Raw genomic sequence first — 11,551 nt, 5'->3', positions numbered from 1 at the left:
TCTCTCTCTCTCTCTCTCTCTCTCTCTCTCTCTCTCTCTCTCTCTCTCTCTCTCTCTCTCTCCACCACTCTGGCTCTCAGCCTATGCTTTCTGCCTGTGCAAAAGACCACAGATGGCAGCACCAGGCCATGCCCAGATGCCCTGCTTAGAAAGTTCTTCTGCCTGCACCTCTTTTTGAGGCAGGATGCATCAATAGTACCCATTCTTCATCCCTGTGGCCCTGCAGTGCCAGCTGTGGTTACCATGGCAACCGAGCAAAGGGACAGAAAGCCCTGGGAGCTGTAGATTAAATTTCACTCCTTTGGACCATTATAATACCAGGCCTAGACACCATTTTTAAATCTCCAGTGACCATTATGGCGCTACCACCAATCAGCAACCGTGGTTTTCCCACTGGCTCTGGGTTTGTCCTTCTGCTGAGAGAGCTCTCAGGTACCCTCCACCTGTAAACTCCTGCTGTAGCCTACAGTTGAAGCAGGAGGTAGACTGACCACTTACTGCTTTGCTCTGGACCATGAGGGTGCCTCTGGAGAGACCAAGCCACAGAATATAGACTAAACCCATTACCTGTAACACTCAGGCTGACAAATGAAAAGTGCAGCGGCATTCCCCCCATCCCCCACTCCCCATAACAGACTAAGGGAAAGATGGGAACCAGAACCCAGACAGGGCAATGGCTCAGTGTGTAAACGGGTTTGCTACCAAGACAAGGAGCTGAATTCAAAGCCAGGGACCTGCATGGTGGAAGGAGAGAACAGATTCTGTCAAGTTGCCCTCTGACTTCCATATGTATTCTAGGACATGTGCGAGTGTGCACACCTGTGTAAGTGTGCACCCATGAAATAATTAAGTGTAAATTTAAAATTAAGAAGAAAACAAAAGGAAACAAACCAGCCATGAGTGGTGCAGGCCTGTAACCCAGGCAGGTGGATCTCTTTGAATTTGAGGATATCCTGCTCTACATGACAAACTCCGGGCCAGGCAGGGCTACAAGGGACACCCTGTCTCAAAACAACAAAACAAAGCAAAAACCAGATGGAACTTTAAAATTCATTTTTAATTTTTTAAATAGTCACTTGTTTATTTTGGTTTTTGTTCTTTTGTTTTTGTTTTTGTTTTTTTTTTCAAGACAGGGTTTCTCTGCATAGCCCTGGCAGCCCTGAACTCACTCCGTTGACCAAGCTGTCCTTACAGGCACAGATCCACCTGCCTCTGCTTCCTGAGTGCTGGCATTAAAGGCATGGTCCACTACACCCAGCTTACTGTTCCTAAGAAAGTATAATACACTCAAGGTAGGCATCCCGGCATTCTGATTTGAATGAGGCTGCAGAGACAGGCTCTGTATTTGCTGATTTCCATCTGGAAGACATGTTCTGGAGACTCACAAAGTTATCTAAGCTCACATAGCTCAAAATGTTAGATCCTAACTCCCTGGTCCATCTCCTATAACCTAAACCCCGGAGGTCAACCTCTGACCTGCACCTCTGGAGTTACCACTGTCAATTTAGAATCTTCTCACTTCCTACAGGAAAGGCCAAGAAGAAATGAAGGGTCTCATAAACACATTCGCTCACCCTCTAAGGCTGCGTGTGGCTCTGATGTTCAACGATCCCTCATCCCCTTCAAAGCCTTCCTGAGCTCCTCCTTCCCAACCTTTCCCAGATTTCTAACCAGGCAACAGCACCAATGACTGTGAGGAGTCATGAAGACGTTGCCACTCCCCAAAATGCACTCTGTGAGGTGGTGAATCCTGGCTCCTTTGATCTTTGACTGATGTGCATAGGGGAGATTAAATTACATGTTCTAGATATGAAACATGGTTATTAAAGCAGGTTGTTTGAATGCCCAAACCAAATTACACTGAACACATTTAGCAAATAATATAGAAACTACAAAAAGTTCTAGATGAAGAGAGAAGGGGGAAGAGAGAAAGAGGGAGTGGGGAGGGAGAGAGGGGGGCAGTTAGAGAAGGATTTTTTGTTGTTGTTTTGTTTGTTGAGACAGTTTCTGTTTCTCAGACTGTCCTGGAACTCTCTCTGTAGACCAGGTTGGTCTCAGCTCAGAGATCTGCTTGCCCCTGCCTCCCGAGCACTGGGCCCGTCACCACCATACAGAGGAGACAGGGAGTTTGAAGCTTTTTCCTTTTCTGCAGTGCTGGAGAGCAAACCCAAGGTCTTGACCATGCCAAGGGAGTGCCTGACCCTGGAACTACATTCTTAGTCAGGAAGGAAAACTTTAAGAGTCTTTAACACATAGATCAACAAATGACATTACATAAGCTTTATATGAGCTCTGATATTTAAAATGTTTATTTTTATATTTTATATATGTCTATGTACCACTTGCATGTGGTGCCCAAGGGGACCAGAGAGGTGGATAGATCCTTCAGAACTGGAGTTATGGACAGTCGTGAGCCACCATGTGTGTGCTGGGAATTGACCCTGGGTCCTCTGGAAGAGCAATTGGTACTCTTAACCACCTCTCTAGCCCCTGAGCCCCGATTCTTAAAAATTAACTGTAGCTGGGTATGATGGCACACACCTATAATCTCTGTGCTTGGAGAACTGAGGTGGGAGGATGGCAAACTCCAGGTCAAGGCGAGTTCCAGGCCAGTTTGGGACAAATAGTGAAAGCTTGTCTCAGAGAACAACTGAGGGTTGAGAAACAGGTCAGTCAGTAAAGCGCTCACCTCACGACCATGAAGGTCTGAGTTCAGATCTCCAGAACCCATGTAAAAAGCTGAAAGTGTGTGGTGGCTGGGTGGGTGGGAGGAACCACAAAAGCATACTCTGTTTAAAAAGATCTTAAAGGAAGCTGGGTATAGAAAAGCATGCCTTTAATTCCAGCACTTGGAAGACAGGTGGATTTCTGTGAGTTCAAAGCTAGCCTGGTCTACTGAGTGAGTTCTGGGCTAGCCAGGGCTACCTAGTGAGACCCTGTCTTAAAGCAAGAAAGACACACAGAGAGAGGGGGGGGGAGGGAGGGAGGGAGGGAGAGAGGGAGGGAGAAGGAGAAAGGGAAGGGGAGGGAGAGGGAGAGGGAAAGGGAGAGGGAGAGGGAGAGAGGGAAGAAGGGAGAGAGGGAGAGGAGGAGAGGGAGAGAGTGCAGAGGGGCAGGTTGATGGCGGCATGGACCGGAAAGGACCAGAAAGGAGTGTATGGAGTCTGCCAGCTTGATGTTTCTGTCAATGTTTTAAATGTCTCATAAAAAGGAAAAATTAGGGGCTGGAGGATGAAAGAATCAGGCACTTGTTGAAACCGGGTGAGTGAGCTAAGAGTAGGCTTGAAAATTTCTACAAAGCAAATAAATTAAAGAAGACAAAGGGGCTCTTACAGGGAGCGAGGCTGAGGGCTGCTCCAGCAACCTGAAACTTGCTCAGCGACTTGACTGTTGTCCAATGAGCTGGCCCCTTTTAGCTTTCAGTAAGAGAAAATGGAGTCTGGGAGGCTCTGGGGCCCAGGCCTGGTAGGAGGGTCCCAGGGGGACAAGGAGAGGCAGCACCTGGTAGGGGTGGCGGTTAGTCAGGGAAAGCAAGGTAGAAAAGATACAGCATGGTGACTCACAGCAAGTCCCTAGTCCCTCGGGGCTGCCAGCTCCCACCCCAAGATGAGAAGGACAGCAGAAGCCACTCGCTTCCCAGTGAAGCTGGGGCTGCATAAAGCTGCGCCTGTGGCCTCTGTGATTTTTGCTTCTCAACCATGAGATCCCAAAAGATCCTTAGAAACTAACAAGACCCAGCTTGGGTGGCTGGCACAGAGAGGGGAAGGGTGGGTGTCTTAGTCAGGGTTTTACTGCTGTGGACAGACACCATGACCAATGCAAGTCTTATAAACGACAACATTTCATTGGGGCTGGCTTACAGGTTCAGAGGTTCAGTCCAGTATCATCAAGGCGGGAGCATGGCAGCATCCAGGCAGGCATGGGGCAGGAGGAGCTGAGAGTTCTACATCTTTACCTGAAGGCTGCTAGCAGAATACAGACATCCAGGCAGCTAGGATGAGGGTCTTAAAGCCCACACCCACAGTGACACACCTACTTCAACAAGGCCACACTTCCTAATGGTACCAAGCATACATACCATCACAGTGGGCCTGGAAACTTGGCCAGTCTCATACTTCAAGGGTAACCCCCACTTAGCTCCACTACCAAGGGTTGATGGTTGATGGAGGTTCCCTGGAAAACTGACCCTGGGGCACCTCAGTCACAAGGAGTCCCTGCTGTCCTCTGGGCCCTGGGTAAAACATGCTGGAGATGGAGGATGTCACACTGTCCCTGTCTCAGGTGCTGACAGCTTAGGTAAATGCAGGACAGTGGTACCTGCAGACAGCTGAGGAGGCTTGGAAAAGTCAGAGTACAGAGCAGCCCTGGACCCACCCAGGGGATGATGCATCTTCAGACCCCAAAAAGAAGGCCCACAGACTGAGGAAAGCAAGAGAAGGTGCCTCTCCCCACCCCCATGCACCAGGAGCACGAGCAGCAGCCTGGGGTCCCAGCAGCGCGCACTCATAGGGTCGAGGCGAGTGTGAGCACTCAGGTCTCAGAGCCAAGCCTCTGCTCCAGTTTGAAGACTGGCTGGGAGGGTGTGCCAAAAGGCAGGGAGTGGACACGCTTGCCCATCACTGACTGCACACAAGGGTCTATTTCCAGGACCAGGACCAGGTTCACCCTGCATCTCCGATAGAGTCCTTTTACCAAACGCAGGCTTTATAGATGAGGAAAATATGGACAGTCAGAAATTATGGCATGTGCCCAAAGGGTGAGAATCTAGATAGACCCTTAGCCAGGCAGAGAGATTCTAGGGGACAAGCTTGAACCCAAGCCTTGGGTTTTACCCTACAAATCATGGAGTACCTAAAATGGTGGTTCTCAATATGTGGATCGTGACAAATGACACTTTCACAAGGGTCGCCTATCAGATGTTTACATTACAATTCATAACAGTAGTAACATCACAGTTATGGAGTCGCAACGAAATCATTCTATGGTTGGGGGGGGTGGTCACCAACACGAGGAACTGCATTACAGGGTCGGTCGCTGCATTAGGAAGGTAACGAGCCACTGTCCTAGAGGGTCTCAACAAGGGCACTGACGTGACAAAGGGTTGGGACAGAGAGTTTGGCTTCTGAGGGTAGCTGCAGCCAATGCCCAGGTGGGAGGCAGGGGTCCATCTTTGTCCCTGGCAGACAGAGAGACAGGAGTACAGCCAGCTCTGGGGAGCAGACTATCCAACAGGAAGGACACAGACTCAAGCTGGCTCGAGAACCTGCACCACAGTGAACTCACCCTACTGCCCCACTCAAGGTTGCTATGCTAGGTTTGGGGCAGCCAGTCAGCCACTCTCTGAGTACCCTGCTCTCCCCATTAGCATTTGCTGTAAGGCTATCATTAGCTTTTCCTGTCACAGAGGGAGGCGGGAGGGAGGCTAGGGAGGCTGAGCAATGGGCTCAAGGTCTTGGAGGAAACCTCTCTTACTCCCCTGCCCCAGGAACCCATGAGGCAAGCGCAAGCAGGAGGAGCCCCCTTCATCCTTCCTTTTCTTTCCTTTGCTCCTTCCTTCCTTTTTGGAGGGAGGGCAGGATCTTATATACCCCAATGATGACCTTGAACTTCTGATTTTCCTGCTTTTATCTCCAGAGTGAACCCAGGGCTTCATGAATTCTCCCTTCTGGGACTCTCCTCTACCCTTCTCTTCTGCCCCACTCCCCACCCCCGCTTCTCTTCTTGCCTCTTCTTTCTCATTTGAGACAGAGTCTTACTCTATAACCCAGACTGGCTTCACACTCATAGCAATCCTCCTGCCTCAGCCTTTCCTGTCTGGGATTGTAAACATGTGTCACCACACCCCCACACCAGATTTCCCAATTGTCTTTTCTTTTTTTTTTTTCCCCAAGATAAGGTTTCTCTGTGTAGCCCTGGCTGTCCTGGAACTACTCTGTAGACCAGGCTGGTCTTGAACTCAGAAATCCACCTGCCTCTGCCTCCCAAGTGCTGGGATTAAAGGTGTGCACCACCACTGCCCGGCCCAATCGTCTTTTCTAAAGAGCACCAGCCCTTCTAACAGGGATGTCTTCAGAGGCAACACCACGGAAGGACCGGCTTTCCAGTGCGTATGTTCACAGCTGCAGAACTGGAGGCTGGAGGGGGTGAGGCACTGGGTTTGGGGCCTGCCCCCTCTATGTACCCTGATAGAGCTCCTCTCCTCCTGGGCCTCAGTTTCCTCATCTGTACAGTTTAGCTCTGATAGGCGTGAGATCTTCAGCCCATTCAGGGATGCTCAGGACTCGGGGCTGACTTTGGGATGCCCTGCAAGGCTGCTCCAGCCTGGCCAGCTGCGGGAACGAACGTCTGAACGTCTGCTGGGTGATTTCACCCAACGTCCTTGGGCCCTAGGCCTCTCTGTCCTGCTGAGCAGTCAGAAGGTGATGGAGGAGAGTAGGGTTCACTCCCCTGCCTTTGCACAGCCCCGTGGGGGCCAGGACTGGCCAGTGGAGTGGCTTTGCCCAGTCTCCCCTACCCTGGGCCTCCCACTTCAGAGTCCTTCTTCTGGAATGAAGAGGCTGGGCGGTGACAGGGAAGGCTCCTGCTGGCTCTGCCATTTATTATTTCAGGACTCTGCCTGCTTTCCTTCCTGCAAGGCTGGAGCCTGAGCCTGAGCCTGCCGTGTGCCCCACGTGGGGCCTCGGTGGATGGTTCCTAGCTGGGCAGCAGGCCAGCCTGGCCAGCTCAGTCCCTCCACTACCCTTTGAGGGGTAGTTGGAATCGGAAAGGAAGGGGGTAACCACGCCCTCCCCACACCGAGGCCTCAGCAAACCCCGAGTTTCCTGGCTGGGATTTTCCTCAGGAGACTTCTCGGCAATGATGAACTAAGAGAACAAGAACTCTTGCTGGACCGATGGCTGAAGATTCCCGAAGATTCCCAGCCCGACCCCTGGCTGCCAGCCCTGGAATCCACCCAGCCGAGGGAGACAGCCTGGCCTGCTGGACAGAAAAGTAAGAGATCTGGAGCCTGGCGCCCTCTGGCCTCCACGGGTAACCAGGACAACCCCACCCCCTGTTCTCCATCATGAGCCCCTCTGGCACCAGCTTTATGGAGCTCTTAGCAATTTCCTGACCATGGCGAGCTGATTCCAGTCACCTCAGCTGCTCCCTGTGCTTAGAGGACTCTTCCTCCTTCCTTCTGGAAATACTCATCTCTCCTGACTCGGCACGAGGGTCACCCCAACTCCCGCCACTGCTGAACTGCCTTGTCTCCTCTTTTGCTGTCCAGTGCCAGCCTACAGGTCTCTATCAGAGCCCTGACTGCCCTGTGTGCCACACATGTGACCTTGGAGGTGAGACTGAAGACAGAGGGAGGGAGTACTTCTGTGTGCGTGCAGAGCTAGAAGCCAGGGAAGTGCTAGATGCCCTGCAGTGCCTCTCTGCCCTTAAGACGAGGGTCTCTCATTGAACATGGAGCTAGGCCGGCAGCCAGTAAGTCTGGACAATGCTCTTACAGTACTGGGGTTCCAGGCACCAGCATAACCAAACTCGGCTTTGAAGGGGACTGTCCTGCAGTCTCCTTCCTCCGTGGGTATTCACGAACTGGGTTAAATGAGTCCTGGGAAGGCAAACGGTTAATAAGGAAAGACACAGACCAGACGCCAGGTAGATGTGATAAGAGAGAGAGATTTACTGTAATTCACTCAGTATTTATAGTTACGTTTAGGAACCAGACCCTGCCCATCTAACATAAACACGAGAAAATCCATTAACACCAGACCAGAGGAGGATATTGAAAGAAAGATCCGGCAAACCTTTAACATAAGCATGAGACCTGCTAAGTCTTTGATCTAAGGAGCAGCAGTCATCAGGGTTCCACACAGCGGGTGTCCAGCCCCAGCTTCCAGCCTGTCGGAAGCCGAGTCGCTCCCAAGCAAAAGGGGGGTTGGAGACCACACAGCTTTTTACATGTGTGCTGGGATTCGAACTCACATGAGTCCTCATGCTTTTACAGCAAGCTCTTACCCGTTGAGCCATCTTTCTAGTCCCCTCATTACTTATATAGGCATCACCTACCACAGGAATGTATATTAATACCTATGGGAGGAATGAGAGATTGAATGAATGAATGAATTAATGAATGTTATTAAAGCCTCACAGAACAGAAAAAAGGCTGCAGGAGTGAAAGACACTGATTGCCATAGGGTGAAGTCCAGTATTCTTAGCTGTGTGAGGCGAGGCAAGCGACTTAACCTCTCCAAGCCTCCATTTCCCCTGTTGTCAAGGCGGGTAATGACAGCAAACATCTCAGAGCACTGAACCTCTTCAGCATTTAAGAGACTACCCTGGTGTGCTGTACTTAGAATGAGCTTCCTAATAACTATTAGCATCCTTTACGATATCCCCAGGCTGCCCAAGAAATCCACCTAGAGTGCTAAAAACCAAACCAGCCAATCAATCAATCAAAGGAGAACACTGAGGCCTAGGACCCCAGAGACCCTGGGGACAGCAGGAGGAGCCAGGCATCACCCAGCAGAGTGAGCAGGATCCACTCTGGGCCAGCTTCCCAGGTGCAAATCCTGACTCTGCCACTTCCTGCTGGTAGAGGAGCCAGATTTAGCAAAAACAAACACACAACATTCAGCTGTATTTACATTTCAGACAACCATTGAACAACCTGGGAGGTGAAGTAAGGCCCAGATATTGCCAGGACATCCTGTATGTTACCTGGCAATCCCGCCTGCCAGGCTACTTCATCCCTCGAGGCCCCGGAAGGTTCCTCACGCGGGGGTCACACAAGTGAGTCTGTGGAAAATACCTTCCACACTGCCCGCACTGTCTGCCAGACGAAGGGAACAGGCTTTAAAAACACAATGCTAGCTATAAGAAGCTGAGACAGAAGATCATATACTGTAGGAGTCCAGCTATGAAAAATGCCCGGAACAGGTAAATCCAGAAACACAAAGTAGCCCGAGGCAGGGGGTTCCTGCTACGAAGTGCAGGACTCCTTACTGGGGCAATGTGTTTGAGAATTAAATACTGGTGGTTGTTATACAACACTGTGAGTGTATGAAAGACGTATTTGTGGTTTTACATGCTTTAAAATGGGAATACAGCCTAAGGATAGCATTTACCTAGCAAGTGAAGTACTCATTCAACCCCAGTACCATACATAATAAGTAAATAAATAAAGAAAGAAAGAAAGAAAGAAAGAATGAATGAATACTTTTAAAATTATGTGTGTATGTGTATCTGAGTGTGGGTGTGTGTACAAGTGCAGATGTCAGCAGATGGGAGATCCTTGATGTAGGTGCTGGGAACCAAGCTCAGGTCCCCTGGAAGAACAGGACATTCTCTTAACCATGAGAAACCATAAGGCATATCTCTAACCCCTAAATACAGGTTTGTTTGTTTGTTTGTTTGTTTGTTTGTTTGAGACAGGGTTCTGGCTGTCCTGGAACTCGCTCCGTAGCTCAGTGGTAAAGTATTTGTACAAAGAATGTGCAAGACCCTGAGATCACATCTCAGCAGGAAAGAGCGAAAGAGAAAGAAAGAGGGAGGGAAAGAGAGAGAAGGAAGAAGAGACTGACAGAGGGAGAAGAAGTTTAAAATGGTGAATGTGACATAATGTAGATTTTATCACCACTTGAAATAAGACTACCTACCGCACCACAAGAGACTGTGATATGCAGCCAGCACGGGGCCCCTGGGGAGGTTATTAACAAATGTTTGATTCAGAAACAGGTGGATGGGTGAGCAAAGGGCAGAGCAGAGGGAAGATCCTGCCTCCTTCAGAACCAGGCTTCAAGCCAGGCCCTGCCTTTGCAGACCTAGAATCCCAGCATCTGAGAGGCCGAAGCAGAGGGATCCCTCCCTAAAAGTCCAAGGCCAGCTTGGGCTACAAATGAGGACCCTGTCTTTAAAATCCTAAAGGAAAGATGGTGATAAGCAAACAGGTTCTGCACCTCGCTCCTTGTCTTCCAGAGCACAATCTTCCTGAGCTGGCGCCAGGACCGCTCAGATCATTCTTGACTGTTTGCTCCAAGCAGCTGCCTCCTCTCTGCTGCAGTTGTCCTGGTGTGATTCTGATCCCTTTACTCTGCACACGTGTGCACGCTCGTGTGCACGCGCGAGGGTACACACACACATTCTTACATACACACACACATTCTTGCACACATAGGCACACAAGCACTAGCATGCACACTTGTGTCTGTTGGGTGTGTGATGGACACATCACATGTTACATGTAGCCCTCTCAAACAAACCCCTAAGAGTCATCCTCGGGGGCTGGAGAGATGGCTCAGTGGTTAAGAGCACCGACTGCACTTCCAAAGGTCCTGAGTTCAATTCCCAGCAACCACATGGTGGCTCACAACCATCCATAACAAGATCTGACTCCCTCTTCTGGAGTGTCTGAAGACAGCTATAGTGTACTTACATATAATAAATAAATAAATCTTTTAAAAAAAAAAAAAAAGAGTCATCCTCTCTGACTTAACGCATGGGGAAATGGAATCTGAAAGGTCAAGCTCATTGTCTGCAGCCACACAGCCAGTGGGAGCTCAAAGCTAGTCTGCTGGACCACACACGCTGATCTTTTGCTATTGAACTCAGCCAACCAAATGAATACAGTAGATATCACAGGTTGGTCAGACTTTCACGGACAGAGTCCTAGCAGATGGGACCTTGTCTGGTCACCTCTGCGACCTTTGTACACACGGTGTTCTGTAAACATGGCTTAATGGGTCACTAACCTCTGGTGGGCATTCAAAGCTCACTGATCTCTTTTCACACTGACCGCTCAGTCACCTGGGTAATTTCCAAGCGACTCCTGCACAGGCCTTTTCTCTGGGAGACTCTTGACTCTGACTCCGCAGGGTCAAGGCCCAAGGTATCTGAGGTATTCTTGGGGTAAGGTCTAGAACCCGCATAGAAGAACCTTCAGCCACTGCCACCAGATCAGCCAGCTCGGTCCTTCAAAGTGCTTCTGGGGACTGGGGACTGGAAAGCATGACGTTCCTGGGGCCTGCCCTGGAGCCAGAGGAAGGCTTTCCCGGAAAACACCAGGCCTCCCTCTAAAGAGATTAATAGGCCCAAGAACTAAGTGACTGGGGGCTGGACCTCAGTTGGTAGAGTGTCTGTCTAGCATGCACGAAGCCCTAGGTTCAGTCCCTAACACTGCATGTACGATATGGAACATGCTTGCAATCCCAGCACTGGGAAGTCGAAAGGCAGGAAGATCAAGAATTCAAAGCCATCCTGTCAAGCAGTGCTGTGGGGCAGAAACAGGGCTATCCCTTTGTCTGGGCTCACACAACCAAGTAGGAACTCAAAGTCAGTGGGTCTGACCGCACTTCCTGACCGCTGCTACTGAACTAGGCCAGGCAAACGGGAACTGTGGTCATTGGCCAGGCAGCAATGAGAGAGAGACCCTGTGTGGAAACAGAGGTCAAGAGCAATCACACACGGACATCTGGGGTCAACCTCTGGCCTCCCCCACACACGTACACATTTAGCAGCACACATGTTCACAGACATATAACAACATACGCCCCACCCACTCACTCCC

At 50.2% G+C, this 11,551-nt stretch overlaps 1 protein-coding gene across 3 annotated transcripts in view; it reads right to left on the bottom strand.

Moving 5' to 3' along the window:
* The window catches only part of Asap3 (ArfGAP with SH3 domain, ankyrin repeat and PH domain 3), a 42,748-nt gene that overhangs the window by 22,586 nt on the left and 8,611 nt on the right, over window positions 1–11,551 (bottom strand). The gene's annotated exons all lie outside the window — the stretch shown is intronic.

This window comes from Mastomys coucha, unplaced genomic scaffold (genome assembly GCF_008632895.1).
Source record: "Mastomys coucha isolate ucsf_1 unplaced genomic scaffold, UCSF_Mcou_1 pScaffold18, whole genome shotgun sequence".
NCBI classification, from domain to species: Eukaryota; Metazoa; Chordata; class Mammalia; order Rodentia; family Muridae; genus Mastomys; species Mastomys coucha.
This window is presented reverse-complemented; position numbering and strand designations above follow the sequence as displayed.